Raw genomic sequence first — 12,520 nt, forward strand, 5'->3', positions numbered from 1 at the left:
ACGTGCGTGGCATCGACCCTCCGTCGAACATCTTCGGTGTATGTGATCAAGGTTCGCCACGCTGGCGCCGACGTGGCCAGCGGGACCCTTTCGTCAGCGTCTCTAGCTGGCAAACCCCACGGTGAGAATCTCCAATATCCAATCTGGATCTGCAATTTTGCATCAAGGTCCCTGCCTGTTTCCCCTATCTAACCCGCGGTCCTCCTGCCCTTTCAGCACGTCCCCGCCCAGTCAGCTCCATCCTGGCCCGTGAGTCAGCCCCTGCGGCTAGCTACTGTCTGATAACGCGTGAAGCACACGTCCGTTGGGAACCCCAAGAGGAAGGTGTGATGCGTACAGCAGCAAGTTTCCCTCAGTAAGAAACCAAGGTTATCGAACCAGTAGGAGTCAAAGGCCACGTGAAGGTTGTTGGCGGAGGAGTGTAGTGCGGCGCAACACCAGGGATTCCGGCGCCAACGTGGAACATGCACAACACAATCAAAATACTTTGCCCCAACTTAACAGTGAGGTTGTCAATCTCACCGGCTTGCTGTAAACAAATGATTAAATGTATGTGTTGCGGTCAAAACCCACCGGCGGGCAGCGACGGGCAACACAGTAGAGCCGGGAACAACCTAGGGCTGCGGCTGGCCCTGGTCCCTCCGAGCGACGGCCCGCAAAGCCTCTGGTACACACGTCCGATGCTGATGCAAGGGCGTGCCACACGACCTATGCACGGTCGGGAAGGTGATGGAGATGCCTCGCTTAGTTTCCTGCATGGCATACACGTAAACATTAAATACGAGCCTCGATCGGCTCTCAGGTTATCCTGTGAATCGGCTCAAGGAGCCGATCCACCCATGATTCGTACGAGGTGCACGAATATATGGTGGTCCTGCTTGATCAAGATAAAGCTAATACAATCTACGACGATTTAGGGTTTTCACCGCATAATCGGATCATCCTACTCACGATTGGGCCTCGCGGCCACGCACGGTGATCGTAAGCCGATCCTAGATAGGGCCTAAAAACCAACACGAGGTTGATCCCTGAACATCCCTTGTCTAGGACTAGCAAACGACACCCTACGTGCCGCTGGATCCTCCAACCCTTTGTAAGGCCTAACTATTGCAGATATTAAACTAATCCTTGAAGAACAAGGAGCAACCGTAACGGATCGGATCTACTAAATAATGATCAAGCGGGGTGCCGCCCCTACACCTAAGATAGGTGTAAGGGCGGCTAGATATGCAAGGGTTGCACTACGATAGCATGTTATACGAAGAACTATGCTAACCCTAACACATCTATGATAACTACGTTGCTCGCCATCAAAAAGGCTTCAGTATGAGCAACGCATGAACAACATAAAGCTTGTGCTGCCTAGATCGCAAGATGCGATCTAGGCAGCATGTTGCTTACTGGTAGAAACCCTCGAGACGAAGGAGTTGGCGATGCGCCGAGATTGATTTGTTGGTCGAACGTTGGTTGTTGTTTATTTCATAAACCCTAGATACATATTTATAGTCCAGGGGACTTTCTAACGTGGGAATAATCCCAACCGTGCACGAGGCCAACTCTAACTAAAACGACACGTAATCTACTATGTTACAGATACACGGGCCAACTAGCCCATATTTTGCATATAAAGGCCGATTCACATATTTCTTCTATGTATATTCTTCAAATCCATCTTGATCGCGGCCCACCTCTGACTCGGTCAAATTCTGGTGATAACACATGCCCCCTCGGTTTTGGAATTGGTAATTCCAAAATCACCGCTTTTCCTTCGTTGGGTCATGTCGTGGCGTAACCGTTGCGGTATCCGTCATCATGATGCCTTGCCTTCTCAACTTCTCCGCGTGACTCGGCAGTTTTTTTTCTTTTAGGCACCACTTCCTCCTCTAAAACCGCCGTGGCATTGAATTTCCACTATATCCCCTTTTATTTAACCGCTCCGCACGCTTTATTTCCGCATCTTCTTCGCATTAGCACTCCAAAAGCCCTCTGCGCCACCATGTCTTCTTCCTCCTCTCGCTTCATCGGATCTTTCCACCCGGTCCTCTTCCTCCCGCGAGCCGACGCCGGAGCCGAACCCGGCGGAGGTCCACGCAGCCAACACCCGCCGCGCCATTGAGGCCGGGGAGGAGTCTAGCCATGACTTCTCCATCTGGTCGGAGGACGACAAGTCCCTGACCGACGGGGAAAGCGACCTCCGCTTCCTCGCCGACGGGGAAACAGAGGAGGAAAGCGACGACGATCGCTTCTCCTGTGACTTCACCTCTCCCGAGGAGGAGGAGGAGGAGGAAGAAGAGGAGGAGGAGGAGGACGACACCTCCTCCGACGAGCCGCCGGCCAAGCGGTTCGCCTCGGCGGGGAACCTCGGCGACTTCGACGGCGGCGACGACGATGACGCCGACGAAGAGGATGAGGACAATGAGGGCCGGTCGGCGGCCATTGGAGCGACGACGAGCCCGCCGGGAGCGCCGACAGCGGCGGCAGCGGCGACGACGAGGCGACGACGGCCGTAGATAGGACCTCTAGTATAGGACCGATGGCAGAGATGGGGCAATGTATCCCCTAGTACTTCCTTTTGAGAGCAATCAGCTCTTTATGTAAGAAATCTATCAATGAAGAACTTTTCCCAATTTGATTTTGCCGATTTCCTTTGAGCTTAATTTAGCCGATTTCCTCTCATACTGATCTTGCCGATTTGTCCCCTTTGCCAATGCGTAATGAGCCGATAGCAACGCATCGGTCCTTTAAAATTCACCCTTCCATTCTTCAACTGATGATTTTGAAATCTGGTGGATAATGTAGAATCTTCAAGGAAGCCTTTGAATTCTTCCAACCAAACCTAATGGTCTTCTTTAAACACTCATCATTTTGTGAAGAAGGTTGCGACGAAAGATCAGCCGATGGTACCCCAATCGGCTCCTGAACAGAGCATCCACCAGGCCTGCTGCCCCCCGAGCCTTACTCGGGGCGAGAATGTCAGAGAGGATGCACCGAAGCCGATCACATTTCTTCCTTAGAAAGCCGATATACCCCTTCTATCAACACTGCTGAACTAGTACCAAGGGTTGAAAATCCTCGACAAGAAGGTTCAGGAACCCGGATCGGCTCAAAGCAGCTGAAGAAGTTCTCATTGTTTTACTCCCGCGAAGAAGCAGAGGGCCCCACAGCTGAACTGGATTTGGTGGAGATCCGGTAAACCTCGTATAATTGCACTAGAGTCGATGGCTGCGCATCGGCTTCGTCTCTTAGTTCTAAAGTCGATGCCCTTGCATCGGCTGTATAAATTTTTTTTTTTACTGGCCGATTTTTTCCTATCGGCCCCAATATTTCACTGCACACATGTTTACACATGTTTATCTGCACATGTTCATCTGACTATATGCCCCCCGAGCCGAATCTGCCAGGTGACTGCAGGTATCGGCTTTGTGGTTAGCCAAGGCACTGTACTTGCACGTCGGCTCCGCGAGAATTCGTGCTGACTTTCATCCGCCGACGTGGCCGCTGCCCAGTAGATCGATGTTGAACACAAGCGTAACATGTGGTGAAGATAATTTTGGCCGATTGCCGGAATCGGCCTCCATATCGATTGAAGCACTGATCGAAGGTTACGTAATGCCCCTTCATAATTTTTGGGGCCGATCACAAGGATCAGCCTCGCCCCGTTTGCTCATCGGTTTGTTCTTGCTACTCGGTCAGGCTGGTGGATAAAACCAGCCCAACCTCTGACTTTATCATGTTGATGCGCTTGCTGTCGTCCACCTTGAGTGCATCGTGTAATCGTGGAGCACTAAGCTCCGTTGGAAGGACGAGCACCATGTTTGTACCAGCCGATGTTTCATCGTCGGCTTTCCTTTGCTTGGGACGCCACTCCATTTTCCGTGGACGACCCTCTTCGTCCAGGGTTCGCTGAACTTTCACAGCCAGATCAGGTCGTGCCTTCCTTAGCGTATGCAAGTATAACCTTTTGGCTTCCTCCAGGCCGCGCAATCGCTGAACCCTGCGCTTTTGGGAACGGCTGAGTCCATCAGGGCACCACCTTGGCCGGTGGACACAAATGGCATAGTTTTTGGCTCAAGGTTTTGGATGCACGAGAAGCATTCCCTCTCAGTACAAGGCTTAGGCTAGCAAGGTTGTTTGAAGCAAACACCAGTATGAACCGGTACAGCAGAACTTACATAAGAACATATTGCAAGCATTATAATACTCTACACTGTCTTCCTTGTTGCTCAAACACTTTTACCAGAAAATATCTAGACCTTAAGAGAGATCAATTATGCAAACCAATTTTAACAAGCTCTTCAGTAGTTCTCCACTAATAGGTTAAAACTACATGAAAAAAACTTAATCATGATCTACTTGAGAGCTCAAAACAATTGCCAAGTGTCAAATTATCCAAGACATTATGAGGCATTTTCTGTTTCCAACCAAATAAGTATTGTAGCTTCCAACTTTTATCATTGAACATTAAAGGTAAAATGAAGAACAAGTGTTCATATGAAAAAGCGGAGCGTGTCTCTCTCCCACACAAGGATTGCTAGGATCCGATCTTATTCAAACACAAACAAAAATAAAACATACAGACGCTCCAAGTAAAGCACATATGATGTGACCGAATAAAAATATAGTTTCAATAGAAGAAACCTGATAAGTTGATGAAGAAGGGGATGCCTTGGGCATCCCCAAGATTAGATGCTTGAGTCTTCTTGAAATATGCAGGGATGAACCACGGGGGCATCCTGTGACGCCCCGGGACCGGTACCATAAGGATTCCAGCGATCCCGCCGAAATCCGCACGATATCGATCCAGAGACGCCCTCCGACACGACGTGTGCGACAAATCACACACGTGATGCCAGAGGAATTAACACGAGCGGTAACATTACAACAGGATTACAATAGAGCCCACAAGAAACATATATACAACAACGACTGCAACGAGTCAAGATACAAATATACAATAAAAAAAATCCAAATCATACAGAAGATCGAATACATCCGAGTACGGACAAGATACAAATTGGACTAAGAGTCCTGAAGATAACCAGTGGCGTCCATAACCCTGCCCAGGCCAAGCCGGAAGGGTAACCTTGCTAACGTCGTCTTCATCGAACATATCTTCATACCTGCCCGGTTATATCCCGTAGAAGCAGCAATAAGTACGGGTTCGTACTTAACAAGACTTCAAGACGTATAAGCATTCGTCAACCAGTCGTCCTTTGTACTTGAGGCACGCAGGGGACTTAGAGGACGCAAGAGGAACGTCATAGGCAATATGGTGGAGTTAAGCGGCAGCGCGCAAGCACTAAAAACCTATAGAGACACTCTACAACAGTCGTCTATCAGAGAAGGTGAGAGAGCGTAACTAACAGTTCTATACTCTGCAAACATAACACAACCGACGCTTTCCCCCTTCGCAAAGAAGTACTTACAAAGGCACCCACACGGTTGTCAAGTTTTAACAATTTATTATTGAAGTTGTGCTAACTTACTACACAAGTTATTATGATTGAAACAACATGTGTAAGTTGTCTATGGTCAAGTCGTACAGCTCCAAGTCGTCCATAACCGCGGACACGGCTTATCGATAAGATTGTAACCCTGCAGGGGTGCCCAAATGTGCCCACACGCACGATCAACCCACTTACGACAGGTGGATATCACGACACGCACTCTCCTTCACCACAACAATGTCCAGGAAGCCACCTAACCAAGTTAACCCGTATCGAAGTCCGGCCGTGCTCCGAAGCGGACTTAGCTGTTTGCGTCTACGGCTAAGAGGATCAGAGCCCACTAGAGGATGACCTCTTAACAATACGTACCGCATCCTACGAGCGTGCAAGAGACAACGGGGTTACAAGGCACTCACGGCTTCCCCAAAAGTAACATCATATCATCTGACCACAAAGAAACATGCTTGCACGCCCGGGAGAAACAAAACAAACATCCAAACTAGTTGTGGCCACTGGACAAAGCTGTAGATTCCGGCAGTGGTCGAGGGGAGACCCGGTAAGCATACCCACGTGTGGTTAGAGCGCTCAGTCTCGGAACAGATAACAAGAACTCGGGGTCCTAAGGTATTTAGGAAACACAAGTGAGCCGTCATAAAACGATCAGCTGACCCACCGATGCCTCCGCTAAACAAATGTCAACAACTAAAGTAACCATGATTCTTCCCAACATATAACCCGATAAGATAACAACAACGGTAACAAAATAAGACAGCACTAGCATGCACTACGACTCGCAAGGGCAGACTCGATAACCAAACAATAGCCGTGGGAGGTGATGGTGGCAATATAGGCTGCTTAAGGTAACAAGTGGAAGGGACACGTGACAAGAACGCAACTTAAGGATAGCATGAGGGAGAAGGCAAAATAAAATAGGTAAGCGACTTCTGCAGGGGCAGAAGTATAGGGAAAATGCTTGCCTGTTAAAGCTTGCCGAGGGACATCCGGAGAACTTGGCGTATCTCACCACACCACTTCGTGATCCTATCCGGGAAGAAGCAAATGCTGGACAAACAACGCATGCAAGTCTTACTACTACGGATAAAGAACCGGCATGAGCAAGATGCAGATATGCATGACATGGCATCGATGGTGCAATGCAACTTATCCATATTAAGCGGGTTTGAAACCCGGGCAAACAAATTAAGGTTGGAGTTGCATTTTCTATCGAAAAATTTAAGTGTTGATTAGCATGGCACGACATAGCAAGGGTGATCTACTTCAATATTAAACGGAGCGGGAAAACCTAGTCGGTGTTCCGAAATACTCCGCATATATGTTAGGTGAACATACACGACTATCAACGCGCGACATGATGCAAAATGCAAACAGATGAATGGATGACATATTCTTGTTCTTTGCATTTTTCTGATTGAAAAACATATAAAATACATGTTAATCCGAGTTACGGATTAGGAGATATGATTTTTGCAAGATATAAATATTTGCAGCAATTTTCAGGAAAAACAGAAAAGGGGCCAAGGATGAACTGGGTCGGACCTGCGCTGTCCTGGGCTGGAACTGGTCAGCTTTGGCGTGAGATTGGCCTGGGCCGCACTGGGCGTTGATCAGGGACGGAGGATCTGGGCCAAGGCCCGTCGGTGCTGCCAGATCTGATCAAGGAATCATAGAGCAAAAAGATGGCTTAATTAGTCAGATTGGTAATTTGAACACAAGATCTCACGGGCCAGGATGCAAACAGCTCACCACTGCGGTATTGTCCGTTTCATGTGTAAAGGAGGACGTGGAACAACTTGAACCAAACAGCGACGTGGATGAACTTGGGAGGCTGCAGCCATGGCGTGAGGTCCTGGTCTGATGTCGATCTCACGAAGTAGGAAACGAGGTGCGACGGGAGCGGGCACGTTCGAAACGGAAGAGCATGGGGACTCCAGCCATGAAGGACTTTGAGCCGGGGAGGCACCGGAGTGGCGTCGGCGTCGGGTACCTGCGGCGACGGGAGGCGGTCAACGACGGGAGGACGGAGTAGATGAAGAAGTAGAGGGCGAAGGGGCTCCTGAGATGCGTCAGCTCACCGCGATCGTGATGGAGGTATCGGACGGGCCGGAGGAGGACGTAGGCGGCCGGATTCGGAGAAGATGGACAGCAAACGCTGCGGGGAATCGGCGACCTTGTGCTCAGTACAAAGCGCCTCGGGACGATTCCTTACACGCAGATGAAGAGGACGACGAGGCGGATCTTCTGGTGCCCTCGGTTCGGCGAGGGGTGCTCTGGGGCGGCGGCGCCATGGCAAGTGGAGAAGGTACTGTGGTGGTTTTCCCCTTCCTTTGCTCACAGAGAGGAGAAAACAGAAAGGGTGGAGGGAAAGTAGGTGGTGGCGGCGTGGAGGGAAGAAGATAAGGGGGAGGGCTAGGGTTCGGCGCAGAGAGGATAAGGAGAGGGGGCAGGTGTGAGCCAGGCTGGTGGAGGACCACGGTGGTCACGCGGTGCTCGTGGAGGAGGATGACGACAACAGGAAAGAAAAGCGAAGGGGTATGGTTGGTGGGCTTGGGCTGAAAGAGGAAGTGGCCGGCTCGGGCCAGGGAGGAGGGAAAGGAGTTGGGCCGCCGGATAGAGAGGGTCCAGAGAGAGGCCTGGTTAGAGGGGTTAGGGTTTGATTTTGAAAATCCTTTTCTTTTCTCTCTTATTTTCAAAACTGTTTTGGTATTTGAAAACATAACCAAACAAAACCAAACCATTTTTAAAACTGTGAAACATTTAAAATAGTTTTATTTATTAATATAGTTTTGATTGTTAGGGTTTTGTTAAAAGAAATAGAGGGAGGAGGTTTATTATAAAACCATATGAGAGGGAAACACAAATAGTTTTTATTGAAGAAATAATTTTTATTTAATAAAATCTTGTGAATGATAGGATGCATGATGCATGATGATGCATACAAGGAAAGCACAAACAAATCTAATATGGGATACTACCCGGGGCCGTTACACATCCCCAAGCTTAGACTTTTCACTCTTCTTGATCATATATCATCCTCCTCTCTTGACCCTTGAAAACTTCCTTCACACCAAACTTCTCATAAACTTCATTAGAGGGGTTAGTACTCAAAAAAAAATTAAATCCACCTTGGTCCTGTAGTGACACATTGCAAGAACTCAATAAAACATTAGCTACAGCTCTCCACATGTAGAAAGCCTTGCTTAAAGTCCACAAGAGACAATGCAAAAAACAGAGACAGAATCTGCCAAAACAGAACATCCAGTAAAGACGAATTTTTAATAAACACTTCCATTGCTCAAATCAGAAAACTCAAAACTAATGAAAGTTGCGTACATATCTGAGGAACAAGCACGTAAATTGGCATATTTTTCTGAGTTACCTACAGAGAAAACAGCCCAGATTCGTGACAGATAGATATCTGTTTCTGCGCAGAAATCCAAATCTAGTATCAACCTTCGATTAGAGGCTTCACTTGGCACAACAAAACACAAAACTAAGATAAGGAGAGGTTGCTACAGTAGTAAACAACTTCCAAGACACAAATATAAAACAAAGTACTGTAGCAAAATAACACATGGGTTATCTCCCAAGAAGTTGCTTTCTTTATAGCCATTAAGATGGGCTCAACAGTTTTAAGGATGCACTCGCAAGAAATAGTGTTTGAAGCAAAAGAGAGCATCAAGAGGCAAATTCAAAACACATTTAAGCCTAACATGCTTCCTATGCAAAGGAATCTTGTAAATAAACAAGTTCATGAAAAGCAAAGTAACAAGCATAGGAAGATAGAACAAGCGTAACTTCAAAGTTTTAAGCATATAGAGAGGTGTTTTAGTACCATGCAAATTTTTACAACCATATTTTCCTCTCTCATAATAATTTTCAGTAGCTTCATGAATAAACTCAACAATATAACTATCACATGCAGCATACTTTTCATGATCCACAAACATATAATTTTTATCAAGTTCAAGAATAGTGGAATTAAAACTTTCAAACTTTCTTTTATTAATAATATAACAAGGTAGTTGATCAATCTCAAGAGATATGGGACTCATAGAATAAGTCAAGAACTCTCCAATCCCATTTTCATTTGTAGTACAATTAATAGTATCAAGTAACATAGGACCATCATCTAGAGCTTTATCATAAACATTTGCTAAGCAAAATTCTTTAGTACCATGCATTTCGACATCAGGCACAAACAAAGCATTATCATAAGATTTATCAAAGTAGCATGGATTATCATAAATAACAGTAGCATAATTATTCTCACAAGTATTACTCATAGGTACTATTTCAAGAGAATCCACAGGAACATAACATTCAACCTCTTTCGGTAAGCATGGAGGACAATCGAATAGTGTAAGAGATAAAGAGTTACTCTCATTAGAAGGTTGGCATGGGTAGCTAATCCATTCTTCCCCCTTTTGTTCATCACTCTCCTCTTCTTTTTCATCCAATGGGCTTTCAGGTTCATCAATTTCCTCCTCTTTTTCATCCAATGAGCTTTCAGGTTCATCAATTTCTTCTTCCACAGGTTCCTGCAAATTGTGAGTGCATTCTTGTGCATTAATGAGTCTCTCTTTATAATCAATGATATAAGGATTATCACTGTAACTTTCATTGCAAAAATTAAGGATAGAAGAGACATAATCTTTAAGGTCCTTGCAAACAACACAAGTTTCATAATTTTTAACCATGAAGGATTCTATCTCAGAGGCTCCCATAAATATGACAAATTGTTCTACCTCTTCGAACCCAAGATGAATATAGTTATTCCAATTATAGTTCTTAATTAAAACTTCTTCACTAAAGACACATTGAAATTTCAGATGTTTAGTATCCTCTTTAGAGCAACAATTTATATCATGGCATTTAAGCAAAATTTTAGCAATTGTATTCAATTTTTCTATCATAGCACTCATTACTTTACCAGTTCTTGATTCTCTATAATTATTATAATGTTCTATAAGCTCCAAGTAGGTTGTGGGTTCTCCCATAACAGCAGTTTTTAATTTTTAGGTTTTTCAAATTTTTATGGATTTTTGGGTATATGAGAAAAATAAAACAAGACAAAAAGAAACTAAGCAAAAGTAAACTAAGCAAAATAATACTAGACAGAAATAAACTAAGCACAAATAAACTAGACAAAAGTAAACTAAGCAAAACAAAGTAAAATAAAATAAAAACAGAGAGAGAGGTAGAGTGTACTCCCCAGGTGAACTTATGAGTAGAGCTATGCCTCCCCGGCAACGGCGCCAGAAAACAGTCTTGATGACCCACAAGTATAGGGGATCGCGGCAGTCTTCGAGGGTAGTATAACCCAAATTTATTGATTCGACACAAGGGGAGGTAAAGAATACTTATAAGCCTTAACAACTGAGTTGTCAATTCAGCTGAACCTGGAAAAGCACTAGCAACAGGGGTGATGTGAAAGTAGCAGTAATATGAGAGCAGTAGTAACAGTAACACAGCAGCAGTAATAGCAATATGAGAGCAATGGCACCAGAAAATAGTTGATACTACTTACAATGACATGTAGAACGAGTATGTAATGATGAGAGATGGACCGGGGTTCCCAGCGATCTACACTAGTGGTAACTCTCCAATAAGTAACAAGTGTTGGGTGAACAAATTACAGTTGGGCAATTGATAGGAATCAAAGCATTAAGACAGAACATCAATTCATTAATCATGTAGGCATGTTTTCCATATATAGTCATACGTGCTCGCAATGAGAAACTTGTACAACATCTTTTGTCCTACCAGCCGGTGGCAGCCGGGCCTCTAGGGAATCTACTGGATATTAAGGTACTCCTTTTAATAGAGTACCGAAGCAAAGCATTAACACTCTGTGAAAACATGTGATCCTCACATCACCGCCATCCCCTCCGGTTGTCCCGATTTCTGTCACTTCGGGGTCTTTGGTTCCGGACAGTGACATGTGCATACAAATTGTAGATACAATCTAAGCAATAAGTATAGAGCTTAAATCTAAGATCATGCCACTCGGGCCCTAGTGACAAGCATTTAACATAACAAGATTGCAGCAACAATAACTTCACAAACTTTATAGATAGACTAATCATAATGTATCATCCATCGGATCACAACAAACACAACACCGATTACATCAGATGGATCTCAATCATGTAAGGCAGCTCATGAGATCATTGTATTGAAGTACATGGGATAGAGAGTACCAACTAGCTACTGCTAGAACCCGTAGTCCATGGGGGAACTACTCACGGAGCATGATGGAGGCGGTGGCGTCGATGGAGATGGCTTCCGGGGGCACTTCCCCGTCCCGGCAGGGTGCCGGAACAGAGACTTCTATCCCCCGAATTGGAGTTTCACGATGGCGGCGGCACCCTTGAGTCTTTCTGTAGTTTCGTCAATTGGTGCTGCGTTTTTAGGTCGAAAGGGGTTATATAGGCGAAGAGGCGGCGCAGGAGGGTCGACAGGGTGGCCTCCCCATAGGGGGGCGCGGCCAGGGTGTGGCCCGCGTGGCCCACCCCTCTGGTGGCCCCCTGGCTCTCCTCCGACTCTTCTTCGGTGTTCTGGATGCTTCCGGGAAAAATAGGATGTTTGGCGTTGATTTCGTCCAATTCCGAGAATATTGCCCGAACAGCCTTTCTGGAACCAAAAACAGAAAACAGAATCGGCACTGTGGCATCTTGTTAATAGGTTAGTTCCGGAAAACGCATGAAATCATCATAAAGTGCAAGCAAAACATGTAAGTATTGTCATAAAACAAGCATGGAACATCAGAAATTATGGATACGTTGGAGACGTATCAGGCCTCCAAGAGCAGAGGTTTGTAGAGCAGCAGCAAGTTTCTCTTAAGTGAATCACCCAAGGTTTATCGAACTCAGGGAGGTAGAGGTCAAAGATATCCCTCTCAAGCAACCCTGCAATTACGATACAAGAAGTCTCTTGTGTCCCAACAGACCTAATACACTTGTCAGGTGTATAGGTGCACTAGTTCGGCGAAGAGATAGTAAGATGCAAGTGATATGGATGAATATGAGTGGTAATAACCATCTGAAATAAAT

At 45.8% G+C, this 12,520-nt stretch overlaps 1 long non-coding RNA gene across 1 annotated transcript; it reads right to left on the reverse strand.

Annotated features, from left to right (window-relative positions):
• Window positions 1-4,740: 4,740 nt before the first annotated feature.
• Window positions 4,741-8,141, reverse strand: LOC127336499 (uncharacterized). The gene is made up of 5 exons (XR_007873346.2): window positions 7,541-8,141; window positions 7,212-7,452; window positions 7,005-7,117; window positions 6,425-6,509; window positions 4,741-5,120 (listed from the first exon to the last, which is right to left on the reverse strand). It is a non-coding gene; the product is annotated as an uncharacterized lncRNA (long non-coding RNA).
• Window positions 8,142-12,520: the final 4,379 nt, after the last annotated feature.

The sequence above is a fragment of the Lolium perenne genome, chromosome 2 (assembly GCF_019359855.2).
Source record: "Lolium perenne isolate Kyuss_39 chromosome 2, Kyuss_2.0, whole genome shotgun sequence".
NCBI lineage: Eukaryota > Viridiplantae > Streptophyta > Magnoliopsida > Poales > Poaceae > Lolium > Lolium perenne.